Source organism: Equus asinus, chromosome 1, assembly GCF_041296235.1.
Source record: "Equus asinus isolate D_3611 breed Donkey chromosome 1, EquAss-T2T_v2, whole genome shotgun sequence".
Classification (NCBI taxonomy): domain Eukaryota; kingdom Metazoa; phylum Chordata; class Mammalia; order Perissodactyla; family Equidae; genus Equus; species Equus asinus.
In genome coordinates, this window is record NC_091790.1 from 109,099,079 (window position 1) to 109,119,923 (window position 20,845).

A 20,845-nucleotide genomic window follows, 5' to 3' on the forward strand; every position below is an offset into this window, starting at 1 on the left:
TTCCACAGGTGCTAATCCTAAGGGCATTCCCTAATAAACACCCAAAGCCTTAATTCCCTTTCGGAGGCTGCTTTCCGGAGAGCGCAACCTGCCACAAATGAGTATGAATTTCAGATCAACTACTTAGGAACGCTGTGACTTTGGGGAAACCATGACCTATTTCCTGTAAGACTCAATTTCCTTATCTGCAAAATGGGAATAATGGTAACTTCTTCATAGGATCATGGTGAGTGTACCAGTTTAATAGCTGGCACAGAGTAATCACTCATAAATGTTAGATATCATAATCTGGGGCAAGTTATATAACTTTGGTGAGCCTTGGATCCTTTATTTAAAAATGAGAATACTACTACTTGCATCTCAGGATTTTGGTAAGGATTGTATGACATAATGTATGTGTGTGTTAGGTACTCAACAGATATATTTTCCCCCCTGTTTTCCCTTTAAAGTATCAATAGTAGCTTTATATAGTGAATTTTAATAATAATTCATGTTTATTTTCTTTCTCTTTATTACTTACGCTTTATCAGAGTTTAGGGCATTTGTATTTATAGGAGGAAAACAATGTGGAGAAGAAATGGGGAGCTAGGGAGGAGCCCTGATTTTGTGGCTCTCTTCTCTTCCATCACAGCTCAAAGGCCAGCTCCTCCAGGAAGCTCACCCTGACTGTCTCCACACTTTCCACAGACCACTCATACGCCCTTTGATTCCCCTCTTTCTCCTTGATTCACTTTTGTAATCCGTTTGATGATATCTATCATCCTTATGACTGTGGATTACAGGATTTCTATTTTCATGCTGCAAATCTCTGGGAAACAAGGATAGTGTCTGTTTTTTCAAAGCGGGTACGCCAGGCCGAACATTGCTCTGTTCCCTGGAGGTGTTCATGGTTACTGTACTGGTTAACAGCAACTAACTTGAACAACAGTGCTGGGTCCCACTGGGAGATGCTCCAGGAATTCCTGCTGAATTGACGAGGAATGCGAGAGCCGGGCGGGGTCGTCCGAGGCCCCTCGTCCAGCTCCGTCATCTCACCCGGGAGGAAATTTGTTGAGGTCAGCGCTCTCTTTAAACAATGGCATTTATGGGCTCACGTGGTATTTCCGCGCCCCGTCTTTATTACGTCTTCTCTGTTTTATAGCTTGATCCTCTCTATTTTTGGTTTCTGATTCAAGACTTGGTCAGTTCTGGGAACGTTGTCTTATACTGACACCTACTGGGCAGGTGGGAAAATAACGAATACCTGTAAGGCGTATTTTTTATGAGCAGAAGCAGAGAGAAACATGGCTTCCTCATTGCATTCGTCTTTAAGATGTATCTTTCTTCCAACTCTCCTAGTTTTAAGCTTTCATTTCCCTCTTCTACTAAATCTGAAGGTCTGCATTAGATTTTAGATTTCTTCGTTGTAGTGATTCTATCCAATTAAAATGCTAGTAGGTTATTTTCTAACCAGCCCCTTGCCAACCCTTTCTCACTGTACTTTTTCTTTAGTTAATAATGTAGTCATTCAAAGTACTTTCTAGTGAGTTCTACACTTTTTTTCATTTGGTATATGTATATACGATAGAATATTATTCAGCCATAAAAGTGAAGGAAATCCTGCCGTTTGCGACAACAACATGGATACACTTGGAAGGCAGATGCTGAGATGAGCCAGACAGAGAAGGAGAAAGACTGCATGGTATCACTTATATATGGGATCTAAACAAAAAGTCAGACTCGTTGAAACAGGGAGTGGAAGGGTGGTTGCTGGGGGTGGGGAAATGGGGAAATGTTGGTTCAAGGGCACAGACTCTCAGTTATAAGATGAATAAGTTCTGGGAACCTAGTGGACAGCGTGGTGACTAGAGTTCAAAATACTGTATTGCATTCTTGAAATTTGCTGAGGGTAGATCTTAAGCATTCGCACCACACACATGCAAAAGGGTAACTATGGAAGTGAGGGTTGTGTTCATTAACTTGATTGTGGTAAAGATTTGATAGAGTATACGTATATCAAATCATCACTTTGGGTTGTGCACTTTAAATATATATAATTTTATTTATCAATTATACCTCAATAAGGCTGGGAAAAGAAAAGAGAGAGAGGAAGACAGCACCCACGTGTCAGCCTGATGACACTCATGAACGCGTGTCTGGAACCACATCCAGATCCTGTTGGACGTCTGGGGCTTGGAGAAGAAGCCTTGAGGGACTGAGGCCAGGGGTCTTGGAGGGCGCCCTGATGTCTGGGTGGGGAGGGCAGGCTGGCTCAGAGAGAGGAAGGGGTGTGGATTTTGGACACTGAGACTTACATTTGAAACTGGCTCCACCACTTGCTAATTGCAGATCTCAGGCAGCTACTTGGCTCCTCTCTGCCTCAGTTTTTCCATCTGTATATGGGGATAGCAATACCACTGTGTGTAGTTCTTGTGATAAATTAATGACACAGTGCTTGGTACATAGTCGGTGCCAATTTATTTCTATTTCCTGTTTCAAAAAGGACACAATTTACTTATGCCTGGCCCTGCATGCAGTGTGAATATGCCCCTGTTCACAGTCCCTTCACATGCTGGATGCCACCTCTGGAAATCCTTAGGACTCCAGCCTTTGTCTCTTCAAGTTTTCTGGTTGCCACAAATGATCTCTGCTCTTCTCTCAAACTTCTAGGACATCCTTTGGTCCTTGCCTTATCTGTTTCCAGACTTTAAAAAATGGTTCTAAACATTTAGTTATTTAATAAATATTCTTTGAGCTCCTACAAGGGGCCGACCCTAGGGATAGAGCAATGAACAAAACACACAGAGATTCCTTATAGAGCTTTGATTCTAGGGGAGAGGGACAGAAAAGCAAGTAAATAAAGCATGAGGTTTGTCAGATGATCACAAATAAGTAAGAAAATAGGGCGGGAAGGGTGCTAGGGATTGTGTGCGTGTGTGTATTTGGGGAGATGTTTGCTTCACTGCTCATAGAGCCGTACGGGGGCCAAGAGCTGACCTGGAGCCCTGGGCTTCTTGTAGTGACATAAACAGGGTTAAGACTATGGTGAGGTTGGCCCTGATGGTCTCACGGAAGGCAGTGGTATGGAGTGTGAGGGGTGGCGAGTTGGTAGGGTGGGCTGTTTGCAGAACCATGAATAGTCTACTCTTCGTTCCTGCCAAAGGGGACGGGGAGGAGAACATGGGAGGCGGTGTCTGATCTTACCTGGGGCATGGAGAGTAGGTGGGCTTCCCTTCTCATGCCCTCCTTCAGGCAGTAGGGACTTTGTAAATGTTGACTTGGGACTCAGATCCTGAAAGCATTAAAAAAAAAAAAAAAGGAATAAGATGGACGCTCAGATGTCATTACCTTCAAGGAGCCCATCCTGGTCCTTTGGGACACGGGAGCGTTGGGGAGGATCTGATACAGCCCATAGTGATGACCCCTCTTCCTGCAGCTATGCTAAGATGTAATAACAAGAAATAGCACCAAGAAAAGATGTGGCAAATATGGCAGAGTGGAGGGGGCATTGGCTGGGAGCGGGAAGCCTGCCTTCTCTCCGCTGCCTGACTCTCGGTGCATGGCACTGCCTTTCTGAGTCTGTTTCTTCTTCTTCTCTAGGTGAGGAGGCTGGCCTCTGACATCCATTTCTGATACGAAATTCCAGGACTTTAAGGAGAAGTTGGAGTTTTATCTCTGTCGTCGGTGTTCTGAACAGAAAATAGAGGATTTTTAGGGTGTAGATAGAGTTTTCGTTTATTTTTTCTTTTCAGTTGATTTTGGAAGAAAAATGATGAAGGGGAGGAAGAGTTGGCTTTTGTTGTTGGGTTAGAGGAGTGAGATTAGATTTCTTGGGAAATAGTCAAACATACCAGAGTGGATCTTTCAATGACTGGCAAGAATTTGCTTGGCAGGAAAATTGCTGACTTGATGAAGAGGGCTTCTCCACTCAATTTTCCGGAGGAGGGAGAAAAAGATCTTGGCAAACCAGCTTAATGCCCCATCGTGAAGATGCCTGCTCCCTTTGAGCTGGATTAGTTGCTCCCGTCCCTGTTTCCACAGAAAGCTGAAGCCAAGGGCTAGGAGAAAGGCCAAAGGGCCCACGCAGGAGCAGCAGCGCATACAGGATGGACATTTAATAAGTGCATGAATGAATGAATGAAAGTAAGACCAACTAATAGGTAAGGGGAAGTCAGGAAACCTGACTCTAGCTTTTTATTAATCCCAGATCAAATTCAAGAATTACTAAATGTGGTTTGTGAGCACTTGGAAAAGGAGTCATTGCCAGGCCCCAACATGGCCTTCTTGAGCACTGGTCTTGCCAGTATCGCACTGAAAGGGTCTCTAGACTTGTAGGTTGGGGGAAGGCTGTGGACATAATCTAGCTTAATTTCAGAAAAGCAGTTAGAGTTCCCCTTGACCTTTGTTGGTTAAGATGTCGAAATGAAGACTTGATCATACCATTAGATTAGTTTACAGCTGGTAGAAATAGCTTTATTCAGATAGTGTTGATTATGGCATTTTTCTATCTGGAATGAGGTAAGCGGCGTGCCACAGGGTTAAGGTCTTGAGCCTGACCAAATTTTTTTTAAAAATGATTTATTTTGAAATAATTATGGATTCCCAGGAAGTTGTAAAAAAGAATGCCTAGGGGAGGTTGCATGCACTTCACTCCCTTTCCCCCGGTGACAACATCTTGCATAACGGTAGTGTGATATCAATACCAGAAAATCGGTACTGGTACAATCCACAGAGCTTATCCAGATTTCCCCGGTGTTGCGTGTACTCAAATGTGTGTGTGTGTGTTTGTGTGTCTCTGTGTGTGTGTATAGCTCTGTGCAACTTTATTCCAGGTGTAAATTCATGTAACCCCAACCACAATCAAGACATAGAACTGTTCCATCACCACAAAGCCCTGTCTTGCTCTCCTTTTATAGACACCTCCACCCCCCCATTCCCTAACCCTGGTGTCCATATCTATAATTTTGTTATTTCAAGAATGTTGTATAATTAGAATCAAACAATATGTAATCTTTTGAGACTGGCTTTTTTTCACTCAGCATAATTCACTTGAGATCCGTCCAAATTGTTGTGTGTGTCGATAGTTTGTTTCGTTTTATTGCTGAGCAGGATTATTCCATTGTATGGGTGTGCCACAGTTTGTTTAACCGTTCACCGGCTCAAGGATATTTGGATGGTTTCCAGTTTTTGGCTATTAGGAAGAAAGCTGTTATGAATATTTTTATACGGGTTTTTGTTTGAACATGAGTTTTCATTTCTTTGAGATAAAGGCAAAAGTGCAGTGGTTGGGTTATATGGTAATTATGTGTTTAGGATTATAACAACTTGGCAAATTATTGTCCAAAGTAGCTCTACCATTTTACGTTCCCATCAGCAATGGGTAAATGATCCATTTTCCCTGCATCCTCGCCAGCATTTGGTGTTATCACTATTTTTAACATTAGCCATTCTGATATGTGTATAGTGATGCCTCACTGAGGTTTTGATTTGCATTTCCCTAATGGCCAAGAGGTTGCGCATCTTTTCACATACATGTGTTCTCTCTGTATATTCTCTTCAGTGAAATATTTGTTCTTGTCTTTTGTGCATTTTCTAATTGGATTGAATTGGATTATTGGTTTCTTACTGTTGAGTTTTGAGTTCTTTATATATTTGAGATACAAGTCCTTTATCAAATATACCATTTGCAAATATTTCCTCCCAGCCTACAATTTATCTCTGTACCTTCTTAACAGGGTCTTTTTGCAGAGCAAAAGTTTTACATTTTGATTAAGTTCAATTTATCAAGTTTTCCTTTAATGGATCATGCTTTTGGTGTCAAATCTAAAAATTCTTCACCTAATCCTGAAGATGTTCTCCTGTTTATTTTCTGAAAGTTTTATCATTTTGTGTCTTAAATTTAAGGCCATAATTGGTTATAAGTTAATTTGTTCAACTTTTAAAGTCAAAGAGGTTGAAGATATGGTAGGTATGTCGGTGACCATGTAGCTGGATTATAGTGATGAAACTAGTAAGAAAAAATTTATAAGCATGCAATGTCAAAGACAGCTGAGCGCAATGGTTGAGAAGGTGGCCTCTGGAGCCAGACTGCTTGGATTCAAATACCTGTGCTGCCTTGGGGAAGTCTCATAACCTCTCTGTGTTTTAGTTCTGCATCTGTAAAATGGGATTAATGAGAGTACTTGCGGTATAGGGTTGTTGTGAAAGTTTAATGAGATAATACAAACAGAGCACTTAGAACAGTGCTCAAAGAAATGTCACCTATTATTATTATTGAAATCTGACATGGGTTTAAAAGTTGAGTGGTTACAGGGAAGATATGACCAAGTAGGGAGTTCATGTGGAAAAAAAATCCTTGTGTATACAAAGAAGTGGAGAGGTTAACTTAACTTACTTGAAATTTTTAACTTAAATGTCTGCTCAATTTTTGTCCAGTTGTATATGCTTATAAATATGTGTCTTTATTCAGAAATGGCAAGATTTACATCAGATCAAAATAACAAGGCATTTGAATCCATTCAATGGAAGCCACAGTCCATTGTTTAGGACTGTATACATACTCAAATGCATTTTTCATATTCTTGTTGAGATTTAATAAAGCAAAGTCATTGTTTTAGTTTATCAGCCTCTAGTAAATGGCCACTATTTCTGTACAAGTATAATAATCTAGCAGTAGACAAAAAAGGGCATAGACAGAGTTCATAGGTATGGCTTGATGTGGGGGTCACGTAAATTCTCAGCCTCTCCTGGGGGCACTTCTGGGCTGCCAGCCCTTGGTACCACTGGCAGAGTGTTCAGACATGGGTCTTTCTTATGGCCTCTATCTTTGCTGAAAATGAAGGTATGAGGAAGATGTAAACATAAGAGGTTGAGTAGATGGAGAAGGGCGTTTCCGGAAATGACAGGGAGAAGCTGTTACAAACACTAGACATTAGAAGAAAGGAGGACAGAAGAAGCGGTGAGTGCCCCAGATTACTAGATAGAGCTGGGACTCCCTGGGACTGGGGTCCGTCTGGTCATTACTCTGCCAGGAAGCAGCTGAGGCACCCTGGGCAATTCACCCAGTCTCTGTGCTTGGGTTTCTGTTTCTGCCACATTATGAAAATAGCATCTGCCCCGCAGACTCCAGGGGCTTTCGTGAAGAATAAATTTACGTGAAAATTCTTTAAGCCAAACACAATTATATGCCATTGTTGTTATTTCATTGTGGACCAAATATACATATCTCTTTGTTCATTCTTTTTATGGAGTATACCCTTAAGAACTAGCACACTCTCTCTTTCCTACTCCCTCGCTTTCGATTTTTCCTTAGATTTGGATTTTCTACATTCCTTAGATTTTTCGGTTCCCTCTCCGCCTTATTTAGCAGTGTCCCAGCGGTGCGGCGCGGCCACTTCACCGGAGGTGCCCTTTCGTCTCCGCCACTGCTGTAGACTGTTTGTAGTCTCAGTCAGTAAACTTGCTCTCCTCTCCAAATCCTGTCATGCAGGAGACTGACCTGGCTTGTCCCCTTGCTGTTCCCAGATCTCTCTATGCCTGAAAAAATGGGGCCCCAACTCTACCTGAGGAAGCAAATTTTAATTTGTTTTAAAGAATAAACAGATGAATATTAGTTCAGGCTCCATTATGAAATGCAAATGTAGATTTACTTTACTCACAGTTCCACTGAAAATTGTGTGTGTACATGTGTGGAATAGGTTGAAGACGGGACTGTTTTTTTAAAGTACGGTAAATTTGTCTATTATTTGCAGAAAACAGTACAGTATTCTTTAGAGTTTGCTATTACGGTCATTATGGTCTTTATTACCTTTAATTTTTAACTATGTGGTTAATCAATAAAGGGACTTTTAGATGCATTCACAGGTTTAGACCAAACATTGAGAGTTAAAGACTTAATCCTTTGGGGGGATGTTTAGGGGGAAAAAGGTCCAGTGAACACAAAGTCCCTAAATTAAGTATGAAAAACATGAAGAGAGAATTTCTAAGAGTGGGCCAAGTAAAAACCTTAGAATAATTTCAAGTTTTCTTAATTTGAGTGCTTATTTGCTATTCATATTTGATTTCCCCATTGCCACCTCATTAAGATTAAGAAGTAGAGTAACGTGCATCGGGAGAAGAGAAATATATGTATCTCAAAGGCCTGCCACGTAATCCTGAAAATCCACCAATAGAGAACCATGTTTTTGGGAGTACAAATTCTCCCAATACATCAAGATACATTAAGCCGCTGTCAATCAAGACCACGTAGAACTATCACAAAGCACAGACTCTGGAGTCGGATGGAGCTAGGACTGAGTTTGGCTTTGGCTCTTCCCAGGTGTGAGATTCTGGGCAATTGCTTATCTTCTCTGAATCCCAATTTCTTCATTTGTAAAATAGGGTTAATAATGGCGATGGCATGAGAAACACGGTTTAAGTGAGCTGAGAGATTTGAAGAACCTAACACAATACTCAGTTTAAAGTAGGCCCTTAGTACATTGCAATGATCCTTATTAGCAATAGCAGGAATATTTAATTCAAATTGGGGTTTGCATAGCTTTGGCAGTACATGAAGGCATTTCAAGAGGCGTACAGATTCAGATAATTTTAAGGAAGTCAGTTTCCAGATTCTGCATATATAGGTATACACACACCCTCTATGTGCCTCTGCTTGCAGACGCACCCGCATTGGGCTGCCTCTCCTTTCCACCTTCCCTTTCACAGTCTCCCTTCTTCTGCCTTACAAGGGAGAGACCAATTTCTCATCCAATGCAAACCATACTGGAGATGTTTGGGAGCCTCCTTTAATCAAAATGGCACCATGAACCAAAGGTGCGGGGCATCCTGCCTTCCCTGCCTAATGCTTTTTCTGTTAAGAGTAAAGCATACCTGTTATGTTTACGTCCCCCCCAAAATTCGTATGTTGACATCTTAACCCCCAATGTGATGGTATTTGGAGGTGGGGCCTTTGGGAGATAATTAGGTCATGAGGATAGAGCCCTCATGAATGGGATTAGCGCCCTTATAAGAAGAGACACCAGAGCTCGCTCTCCCTCTCGTTCTGTTCTCTGTCATGTGAGGATTCAAGAAGACAGCCATCTGGGAAACTGGGAAGAGGGCCCTCATTAGACACCAGACCTTCCTGCACCTTGATCTTGGACTTGCTGGCCTCCGGAACTATGAGACATAAGTGTTTCTGGTTTAAGCTACACAGTCTACGGTAATTTGTTATAGCCGCCTGAACTGAGACGATACCTTAAATGGGTGTGCTGATACATATTTAGAGGTTTTTATGGAATTCACTACTGGCAAAGAAGGCATTGTCCCGGAGGACAGAAACCCTTGAGAACAGAGTAAAAAGAACATTTCTTGGAAATATCGAGGATGGCAGTTTGTTATCCATCCAGATGACAAACTCGTGATAGGTTTCTGGACTTCAGCGATCTGTCTATGTTGAAATAGTCAAGATTTGTAAGAGACATGTTGGGAAATGCCAGTCTGCTGTGAACCACACTTTCTCTGCAATTTCATCATCTCAGTAATGAGGATGAGCTCAGTGATACTCTCAGTTGTCTACATTTTAGTCTAGTCTCGGTGGTATAATTTGCATGATTTCAAGGTAAAAAGACCCACAATTTTTTCCAACGTATCAATGTTATATTTTCTAATGAGAACTGTACACCAGAGGTAAGTTAGAGTTTTGTGGTTTGTTGAATATTTATTCAAATTCATAGGAGAAACATTTCCATTAACTTTTGCTAAAAGTTAGCAAAATATGAAATCCATACTCATGTTTTATGAAGGTACAAGTCTCCTGGTCACTGTCACTCATCAGCCACTTTTCTGCTCATTTATTAGATCCTACCGTGTACTTTTTAGGTGAATTAGTCAGCTGGGGCTGCCGAAGCAAAATACCATTGATGGGGTGGCTTAAACAAAGAGATTTATTTTCTCACCATTCTGGAGGCAGATGTCCAAGGTTAGGGTGCCCACGTGGTTGAGTTCTAATGAGATTGAGTTCTAATGAGGACCCTCTTCCTGGCTTGCAGGTGGCTACCTTCTTGCTGTCCTCACATGGTGGCGAGAGAGAGGACTGGTGTCTCTTCCTTTTTTTATAAGGGCACCAGCCCTATTGGATTAGGGCCCTACCCTTATGACCTCATTTAACATTTATCACCTCCTCACAGGTCCTGTCTCCAAACAGAGTCTCAGTGGGGGGCTGGGGCTTCAACCTAGCCATGTTGGGGGGCCAATTCAGTCCATGGCATTAGGTTTAAGTAACTTAACAGAAACACATTGCAGATTACATTCTAAAAAATGTACTCAGCAATTCTTAATGGACTTTTTTATAAGTCTGTACTTATTAGTGACTGAGTTCTTTCTCTTGCTGTCAATTTACATAAAGTATTTAAACTATACTTTTAAAAGCAGGACATATATTTAGGTTCAAAAGCAAATCAAAATTTTCCCAAATTGCAAATCCAGTATAAAATGGCCCAAACTTTAGAAAAGCAGCTTGATTTAGTAAGTGTTAATTTCTCCCTTTCAGATGTTGGTATACTGATTCCAATTCTGTGAAATGTAGAATTATATAAACATAATTGACTTTAACCAACTTTGGGAAGAGACCGCTAATATGCAAATAAATATCCTTGGCGTCTGTGTCTGTCTTTGCTACATATTTTGAGATGTCCTTAAAAAGTGAAATATGACATTAATATATAAGTCTCTGTTCATAGTCAAGAAGAAAAGTCCTAAATGCGCAATTTACCGTTTTGTTTTTAACCCCAGTTTCATCTATTTTAGCTCCGTAAGCAAGATGCCTCCAGGTGAGATATGGACAGACTAATCAGTAGTCATGTGATCAGTCTTAGTTAACCTTTCTTTTTGAGTCATACTTCCTAGAAACTGAGAACGTGAAGAACTCTAATGACTGGGTGACAATTTTTTTTTTGTAAATTAAGTGGTTTCTAATTCTTTGCTTTTAATAACATTAAAGAAGGACCTAACCAAGTTGTCAACAGATAGATGATTAAAATATTTTTTTTATAATAGATGACTATGTACTTTGTGACTTGTAATTAAGAAGGCATTCAAATAATAGAGTGACATTTCCATAAGAAAATGCTTAACATTCTCATTACTTGTTTGATTGAACAAGTTTCCTCAGGGCTTGTGTCTATAAAATGAAAAGTAAGAGTAGAATTGATGCTGAATCCTGTCTTATTCTAACAGTATGTAACAACCAAGGATACATGAACTTAGTAAAAAAGATCCATTTATTCTTTTAGATTAATTTTCCAATAAACTTTACTTGCTATGTTTTATAATTATTTCTCAAAATATGTTATACATTTATGTTGCTTTGGTCAATTGTGTACTAAAAGTCATTGTAGTGACAAGTCAATCTTGAAAACTTTAAAAATGCTTAGAATCTCATGGTCATATAAAGTCATGATGTTTAAATTTCAATCTATACATGATTATTTTTGTTATTGTAGAGAAGTTAATAGGGTAATCAGATAAAATCTTTCCAATATAAAAATATATTACGTTAATAAGATTATTTTGGGGAGATATGAGATAAAGGAGAAAAACGAATGATATAAATTTTCCAGTTGTCAAAAAATAGCTTGTCTGTGGATTTTTAAATGAGTCAGAATGGGTATCAAATTGCTTTGGCATTTAGAATCCATTGGATACAAAGTATGATATGTTTTATTTAAAAATCAATATTTACAAAATGCTAGAAAGTACATATTTTGAAGCTATTCAAATTTATGATGAAAAATTTTGTGTGTCTACTTGAAAATGTGCAAGGGGATACCTAGCTTTTCAAAATTCTTTTAGAAAGTATGAGAGAAAAGTTCGAAGACCACTGATATAATGTGTCAAATCTTTACGATTTTAAGAGTTGATGATAATGGACTTCATGGGGAAAAAGTGGACAGAAACTTGTAGAGCATAGCGAAGGTCAAACTAGGGTGTGCTGTTGATCTGAGCTCTTATGCAGAAAGGTAGAGCTGGAGAAATAATAACAAAAAACAGCAAAATTGCACACAGTTCCCAAAGTTATGAATTTTTGGCCAGCACCGTGGAGGCATGGCTTCATCCATTATTTTTTTATTTTATTTTTTTATTTATTTATTTTTTCCTTTTTTTTCCCCAAAGCCCCCCGGTACATAGTTGTGTATTCTTCGTTGCGGGTTCCTCTAGTTGTGGCATGTGGGACGCTGCCTCAGCGTGGTCTGACGAGCAGTGCCATGTCCGCGCCCAGGATTCGAACCGACGAAACACTGGGCCGCCTGCAGCGCAGCGCGCGAACTTAACCACTCGGCCACGGGGCCAGCCCCTGGCTTCATCCATTATTTATGAACTTTGGCAATGCAAATTTATGATGAAGTTGGTTCTCTCTTCTGATGGGTCTCATTATGTTGGAGAACAAGACTCTGTTATCAGACCCTGATTACTGTGTACCTGGCACTGTGCTAGATGCCAGAGACACAAAGATGAACATGAAAAGGAGATCCCTCAAGGAGTTTACAGCACAGAAGAAAACTGGAAGTTAATATAATCTTAAATTGGAAGTCAGTGAGTATTTTTCACTTATATCCCGCAGTTCTCTGCACAAAGCCTGTGAAGTAGATGTTGATGAACAAATGAAAGGTAATAAGGAAAGTTAATATATTGTGGTATATGAGGAAGCCATTTGGTTTAAAACTAGTTCAGCCAGACCTTGTTTTTCCAGAAAGGTCTGACGTGGCCCGTCCAGCACGCATTGTACATTGACGATGTCCGAAAGTGAAGAATGATGCCCTTAAAGATAGGGCTGTTGCCTCCCCGCCGGATCAGCATTTCGTTATAGATAAGCATTTCTTCCCAGAAACTGAGGATTAACGTCTGACCGATTGAGCTTATCTCGTGACCACTGTTCTGCTGACCACCGACCTGCTTTGCCCTTCTTGTGACCACTGACCTGCTGTGGTAGCAAAGCATCTCATGATGTTAGTGAACAGGATATTCCTGTTGTATTCAATGCATGTTCCTCGTTCCAAGATGGTATATAACCATGCCGTACACCCCGCTTCTGCCTGGCGTTTCCTTCCTTGGGGAAGGTTACTCCCAGGCTATAATCTTCAAAGCTGGCTCATATAATAAACTCACCCCAATTTTGATTTATAGATTGATTACAGATTATTTGCATCAACAGTGTCATTTGAGGTATTTTTAAAGAAGATGATGGATTGGCAATAATTGTAACAATTCCTTACATGTGTGCAGTGCTTTACAATTTATAAGGTGATTTCACATAAAGTAGGTCATTTGGTCTTAGTAACAACCCTTTGTGATGGGCAAGATCTGCATTGTTACTCTCACTTTAGAGATGAGAACACTACGGCCAAGAAAGACTAGGTTTTGACCATGTCATGCGGCCACGAAATGGCAGAATAGGATGGAGCTCAGGTCCTTTAGGCTCCTAGTTTGGCACTTGGGCATTAAACCATTTTGTAGCCTGAGTCACTCACCTGCATGTTGGGAAAGACGGTCTTCTTTGGGCCTCTTCTACTCCCACACATTATGCTGGGTGTACTAGTCTGCATGGCTCCGACCACTCTTATCTTGGCTATTTCCTAGAGTTGTTTATGCAGCTAGTAACCTTGAGTGATCAGGTAACATGTTTGCAGGCAGTAAGTCTTGCTTTCTGTTTGCTTATAAAAATATGTATTCTTCAAACTCATTTGTGACACAAACCCACTGCGTGCTTGTCATCCATGTGGGCCCATCGTGTTGCCCCTGTGGGTTTTGAGGGCAATGAGAACCAAGGCAAATATACTGACATTCTTGCTTCTTACTGTTCTGTGATTAATAAAATCCTTCGTCTTTGACCCAGGAGCCTCGTGTCTTCTGCTGGCCTCCATGAAATAGTAACAGGTTACCTTATTAGCTTGTAGGCAGGGTAAAATCTAATCTCAAACCTGACATGGCGATGATGAGTACTTGCAAGATGTTTGAGGACAATGTGTAGGATGTGTGAGGTCTGACAGGCCTCAGATAGGGTTTCAGATGGTGTATACCCCCGAAATGTGAATTCAGGAATCTGAGAGTCAGAAAATAGTCCTCTCAAAAGGAAGCTAGTAAAAATGGACGCACTCTTGTCTGGGAATAGCCACACACAGAACAGACTAGGTTCAAAGGATTTGTTGCTTATATGACAGGTTTGATATTTTACCTATGTTACCGTGTCAGACTACGTAACCCAAGTGTGCAAGAATGTAATCTTATTTCTCTGTAATGAAATTTGGCTTTGCTTTCTAGTTCTAATATCTGCCAATGGTAGATCATGGAAACTTAGTAAGGTGACTTGGTTGCTTCAAGTTTGAAACTCAGATGCCCTCCTCCTGTTCTTCTTCATTCCTCCCCAGCTCTAACATGGAAGTGGAGTGGGATGAGGTGAATTTGGGCTGAGGTATTTTCTGTCCCTGCTGGTCTCTGCTGAGGACTGAGTTGTCTCACTGGGTCTTGGCATCTCGCCTCTTCCTGCTGCTTGGTTGGTGATGTCTTTGGCCCCAATATGGCCTTCGGTTGTCACATTCATGTACGGTGTTCCCCTCTGTCAGTTAGGGAACTCTTCTGGTCCGAGTGCCCTTTATGGGTAGGTAGTGCTTCTTAGTCCCTTTTCTCGTGCCCTGCTGGTGTATGCGGGGCTCTCTGGGGCCCATCTGCTTGGCTGTTTGCCTCGGCCATGGTTCACCTGTCACTCAGGTGCCATGTTGGACATGGGGCTTCTCTGTGAAGCTTGCAGTCTCTCAGGAAGCTTGCATCTCACTAGGAAGCCAGGCTCTGGCCTTTCTCCTGTAGAGCTTCCATGAACTTGTCTGGGGTTTCTGTCTGGCTAGCTAACTTGCTGTTCCCACATCCCCTTCAGAACTTGGTGCTGGGGATGGAGAGCTGGGGAACTTCTCCAGGATTTACCAGTGTCTGAATCCCAGTCATATGCTCTATGATTTTTCCCCCCATTTATTGTTTTTATCTATTTTTAGTCTACATTTACACTCTTCTCCCATCAAAGGTTTATGGCATAAGCTTCTCTGAATCTTTGGGCTTTGGATCTAGATATTTAAATTTAAGCTTCTGGTATTTAAAAGACAAAAAAAAAAAAAAAAGGAGATAGCCTCTTTTCTTCTCTCAAACACCTACCACTTACAATAGAAAGCCATGCCCTGCAGACCCGGGGCTCTGCTATGTAGATTTAGCAGTCTTCTTCAAAGTCTTCTTTGTAGTTCATCATCCATGGCTTTTGTTCTGCCTGGATGATCCCACCCTGAGGGCGATATATACAGAAAGTGCTCACTGACTGCTGAGTGGTGGTTGAAAGGAAAGGGTAACAGGAATTAAAAAGCACATAGTTTATTCACTCATCCATCGATGGGCGATGGGCGCTTGGGTTGCTTCCACGTCTTGGCTGTTGTGAGTAATGCTGCAGTGAACATAGGGGTGCATAAATTTTTTTGAATTGTTGATTTCATGTTCTTTGGATACCCAGTAGTGGGATAACTGGGTCATATGGTATTTCTATTTTTAATTTTTTGAGAAATCTCCGTACTGTTTTCCACGGTGGCTGCGGTTCACATTCCCACCAGCAGTGTTTGAGGGTTCTCTTCTCTCCACATCCTCTCCAACACTTATCTCGTCTTGTTAACTATAGCCATTCTGATGGGTGTGAGGTGATATCTTACGGTAGTTTTGATTTGCATTCCCCTAATAATTAGTGATATTGAACATCTTTTCATGTGCCTGTTGGCCATCTGTATATCTTCTTTGGAAAAATGTCTGTTCAGATCTTCTGCCCAATTTTTGATCAGGTTGTTTTTTTGTGGTAGAGTTGTATGAGTTCTTTACAGATTTTGAAAATTAACTCCTTGTTGGATATGTCGACGAAAATAATCCATAACCAATCTATAAATGAAAATTTGGGTGAGTTTATTCTGAGCTGAAATCTGAGGACCATGGCCCGGGGCCTTTCTTCTCGAAGGAAGAAAGGGCACCAAAGAAGTGAGGTATACAGAGTGGTTATATACCCCTAAACAGGACATTTCACATATGATTGAAATGTCCCTCCCACAGTAGTCACAAGATTGCCCTGTCAGCACAGCACTTGATAGACACAGCAGGCAGTGGATCTGCTCTCTTGGAGGGCGTAGCAGGAGGCAAGTCTATTGTCTTAGTTGGGTGGTCACAGGTGAGCGCTGCAATCAGTTTCTAGCCTAAGGAAAGATGCTTAATCCTTAAAGAAATGCCAACGTTGGGAGGGGGAGGGAAGTTGCACCTTTATCTCAAGTGCCTTTGCTCTTGCCATAGGGAATATCTAAAGCAGATATACAATGAATGCTCAAGGGCCCCGGTCAGGCCCTTTTGGAAAGACAAGGTCAGGCCGAATTAGGTTTACACAAAATGCCTTCCTCATATACCGCAATATATCCTATTACTTGCCATTTTTATTTGTCAGATATATGATTTGTAAATATTTTCTCCCACTTGGTGGGTTGTCTTTTCATTTTGTTCCTGGTTTCCTTTGCTTTGCAGAAGCTTTTTAGTCTGGTGTAGCCCCATTTGTTTATCTTCTCTTTTGTTTCCTGTCCTTGAGTAGACATGGTATTCAAAAAGATACTGCTAAGACTGATGTCCAAGAGCATACTGCCTATATTTTCTTCTAGGAGTTTTATGGTTTCAGGTCTTACATTCAAGTCTTCAATCCGTGTTGAGTTAATTTTTGTGTATGGTGTGAGATAATGGTCTGCTTTTATTCTTTTGCACATGGCTGTCCAATTTTCCCTATACAATGAGATATTACATAGCCATAAAAAAAGACAAAATTGTACCACTTGTTACAACATAGATGAACCTGAGGGTATTATGTTAAGAGAAATAAGCCAGTCAGAGAAAGACAAACATATGATTTCACTCATGTGTGGAAGATAAACAAACACAAGGACAAAGAGAACAGATCAGTGGTTACCGGAGGTGAAGGGGCTGGGGGAGGGTGAAAGGGGTTAATGGGCAAATATGTATGGTGACAGATAAAAACTAGACTATCTGTGGTGGACACGATGCAGTCTATACAGAAACTGATATAAAATAATGTAGACCTGAAATTTACACAATTTGGAAAAAGTACATAGTTTAATAATAAAAATAATTGCCCACTGCAATTGGGAAATCATGCTGTTTCCAGGATCTTCATCAAAAGATCGTGATGTTCCCAGGAAGTTGGCTAACTGCAACTGATATAAAGAAACGGCAACCTACTCAATTACATTGCAACTTGCCAGGAATTAAGTCATGGTGTTCTCGGAACTGGAGAGCACGCTGTGAGCAGTGTTTATCTTAGAGCGTGCTGACAAGTCTGGCCTTCGCTCCTGGAAGACCAACAGGGTTATCTAGATGGTACTGTCTCTAGAACGGAGAGGAGTTCCTCAGTTCATTCAGGGGCCCAGGGTTTTGGAGATAGAGTTAATGGATTTGGTGTGAAAGAGTTATTTAGGAGGATTATTTAAAAATGTACATTCCTGGAAATGCCATCTGAATAATCTGATTCATAGGTCTAGGTTGTGGCCCAGGAACTGACGTGTTAACAGGCTTCCTCTGAACCGTGGTTTGAGAAGATTAGACTGATAATTGAAGTGGCTCAGATAAAATTAAGTAATCAAGGACAGTACCACTGCTAGATCCCCACGAGAGAGTTCCTGCCTTGGGGTCTGTGGTTTGAGGGCCCTGCTCTGGCCATGTCTGTCTCTATGTGACGGGGAATCTGTGGGCTCCCAGGATATGCCAATCTGAAGCCTAGGACCAGCATCTTAGACCATGATCTGGGTACGGGCCTCCTGGAATATTCTGCCCAAATGGCACTGAGCTGGCTCCCCAGTTTTGCATGGGTTTCTTCCCTGGTCTGACCTCCACGGGGTTTACTCTGCTGGAGACAGCCTCAGGTGTCAGTGGTGGCCATGGGGCAGCTGTTTGCAGAGATGTGGGCAGAACTTGGCTGTGTGAGGTGCAGCATCCGCTAGCGGCCAGAGGAGGCCCCAGATGGAGGGCTGGCTGTGGGGCGAGCAGGCATGTGGGCCGTGGACCAGGAGCTGGTCTCCCGGTACCACTGCCTTCCTGTGCCTATGCTCCAGGTCCCTTGAAGGTATAGTTATCAGGTAGGGGAACAGAGCACATTTTACACCGCAGCTTGTTAGCTTTGCTTTGTAACTTCTAAATGCGTAGACATATGGCATGTGGGTCTTCATTGTAGTCTTGCCTCCGGTCCCACAAATGGTAGGGGCAGATCTGATCCATATTTTCAAATTATTGGTGTCTTAGAATCGATTTCTTCTGATCAAGAAACTGTCCTCCAAGCCAAGCCCTGGGTGAAAGAAATGTGACCTCCAGACGGGGCTGCTCTGAGGGGCCCAGGGAGGAGCAGGGCGGGACTGGCGCAGCCTTTCCAAGCCTGTCTGCTGGCCTCTCATCCAAGGGTGCGTGACGCAGAGGGGCAGGCAGAATTCTGTTTTCGTGGAACTGGCTGATTTCAGCTGTTTTGAGGATAGGAGGAACCCAGGTTGTCTAACCTCATTCTGTCTGGGATCCCAGCCTTTCCTGCATCAGTCAAGTTGCCCTAACTTTTTCTTGGAGTGAGATAGAGTTGGAATTGTGAACACTTTTTAGAATGACTAATATATTTTCAAACGTTGCATGTAAAAATAAAAAGATGTTCAGAGTCGGATCAATTATTTTATAAGTGGGTTAGCAAAGGAGACTTTGATTTATTTTTTATATAGTTCACACACACTGGAAGGTGTAAAGGCATCATTACCTGACATTCACTCTTCTTCATACGACATACCACATAGTTTAATGGAAATGTTCCTTAAAATACCCAGTTACTTTCGTTTTAATTCTCTGCTTCCATTAGGTCTGCTACATACAGTTGTTCAGGTTGTTCACTGCATAAGAGCATCTACCCTAAAGAAAGAGTAGGGGCTGAAATCCAGCCCACCTTTTCCTTATCAAGCTGAGTGCTCTAACATGGGCTTGCATCCACCAGGAGGAAGGGAGCCCTTTTCTAATCACAGAAAGCCACAGTCTGCTCATCAAATCACACATTTCAGACTTAGTTCCACGTAGGAAGGTCCCTATGGATTGTCATAGTAGATTAACATTTGAATATGGCACAGTGTATTTTTCTAAGAAGACTTCCTGCCATAAAGACTTGCCCGAGTGAAGAGCAGAGCCTGGCTGGCCAGTCAGATATGGCTCCTATTATAGATCAAGAAATTAATGTTCTGATTTATAAAGGTATTTCCCTTTGTACGGCTAGCTGCCCAGGGTCTGATCCTCCCTGGGTGGACGGACAAAATCAGATTTCTAGATCGACAAAGCTGAAGATGCTACGCTTGTGGAGACCTTTTACAGCCTCACATGTTCCAGAAGAACAACAAGCCAGCGACATGAAATCCTTTGAAATCGCTTAGAATCCATTGCCATGTGCTAGGGATTTATCTTGCAGACACAAAGAAAGGAAAACTTACTGATACTAACATACCACTCCCTGCACGCATTTTCTATCCTCTTACTCTGCTTTTTCTGCCTGTTACTTATCATTACTGGATCTCGTGGTACATATCAATTTGTTTATTTACTATGTGTTTAATGAGTTGCTGCCTCTGGCTAGAGGTACTCCATAAATATTTGTTGAATGAATAAATGAAGAACCCTCAGCTGGATGCAACCGTCAGCTTTTGTAACATTGCTGTAGGGTATTGTAAATGGACTGTTAGGAATAAAGACTGCACTCTCATGGTCCACCCGGAGCAGGTGGGAAATGCGTTGACTCTGGGCTTTTAGGCGAGAAGGCATGTCTGCTGGGGAGACTGTCAGAGTAACCAGAGCAGAGGATGCCAGGATGATGCTGTGTCAAAGACGGTGGGAGCCTCTCAGGAGATGCTCAGCTGGGAATTTGGTCTCTCCCTCTCCCGTCCCCATCTCACTGCAGCCAAGAGAAGAACGCCTTTCTGGGAAGAGACAGGCAGGGGCAGGAATCGTGACTTCCGTGAGTCCCAGAAAAAAGCCACGCTCCGCCACTGCTTGAAGCTGTGTCATAACCAGGGACTGGAACAGAATTAGCTAGAGCCGGAAGACAGAGCCAATGAGAGATCTCCCAGATACAGTGTTTGAGTAATTACAGCTGGAGACTGAATACTTACTACCGCTAATGAATCATCCTTGAACAAAGGAGGTAATTGGTCCAATATGGATCAGCGTTGGACATGCACATGGAGGAAGACACCTCCCACCCTCCCCCAATCCTGCCCTCTCCTGGGCCTGCCGGAACTCACAGTCCCTTCTTAGCGAAACCCAATATCCTCAGCCTGGCCCCTGAACGTTCCTGCCGCCATCTTGCTCTGATGAAAACCTGGCTATCTGCTGAGGCCGCTGCCCTCCTCTTCTCCAGCATCCCTGTCACGTGGCGGCTGTGGCTCTCTCCCCCACACTTTTGTGCCCTGGGGCTGGAGCTGGGGTGCATTTCCTTTTCGCTCCTCGTTGCCACTTCTGGATCATTCTCTCTCCTCCCTAGAATGTCTTGCACTGAACCTCAGGTTACGTCATGTGTTCCTCTCATTTTGCTGACATCTGTCGTCTCGAGGCTGTTTCTCAGTGCTCCTGTCTCGCCGTCACAGTTCTATTCTGGTCTTGATTCCAGGCAATTTGAATATACACGGGGATTGCCCCTCCAGTCCCTTGATCTCTCAGGTCCTGTTTATCTCTCCTCTCACAGCCTGACCCTTCACCTTTTGTCACTCCCTTGGTCAGTTCAGACCCTGTCATTACCCATGGCTGCCTGCCC

The 20,845-nt window shown here is 42.1% G+C and overlaps 2 long non-coding RNA genes across 5 annotated transcripts in view; one reads left to right on the plus strand and one right to left on the minus strand.

Annotated features, from left to right (window-relative positions):
* Positions 1 to 450: 450 nt before the first annotated feature.
* LOC123285741 (uncharacterized) lies at positions 451 to 10,051 on the minus strand. 4 transcript variants are annotated; one of them, XR_011502028.1, is made up of 4 exons: positions 9,915 to 10,051; positions 3,184 to 3,271; positions 2,295 to 2,372; positions 451 to 1,243 (listed from the first exon to the last, which is right to left on the minus strand). It is a non-coding gene; the product is annotated as an uncharacterized lncRNA (long non-coding RNA). The 4 variants fall into 4 exon arrangements; XR_011502026.1 differs by having other exon boundaries at positions 459 to 1,216; XR_006527661.2 differs by having other exon boundaries at positions 463 to 1,213.
* The window catches only part of LOC123285737 (uncharacterized), a 150,342-nt gene continuing 133,012 nt past the window's right edge, over positions 3,516 to 20,845 (plus strand). Inside the window, exon 1 of the long non-coding RNA XR_011502033.1 lies at positions 3,516 to 4,139. This is a non-coding gene — a long non-coding RNA (uncharacterized lncRNA). The remainder of the gene's footprint in view (positions 4,140 to 20,845) is intronic.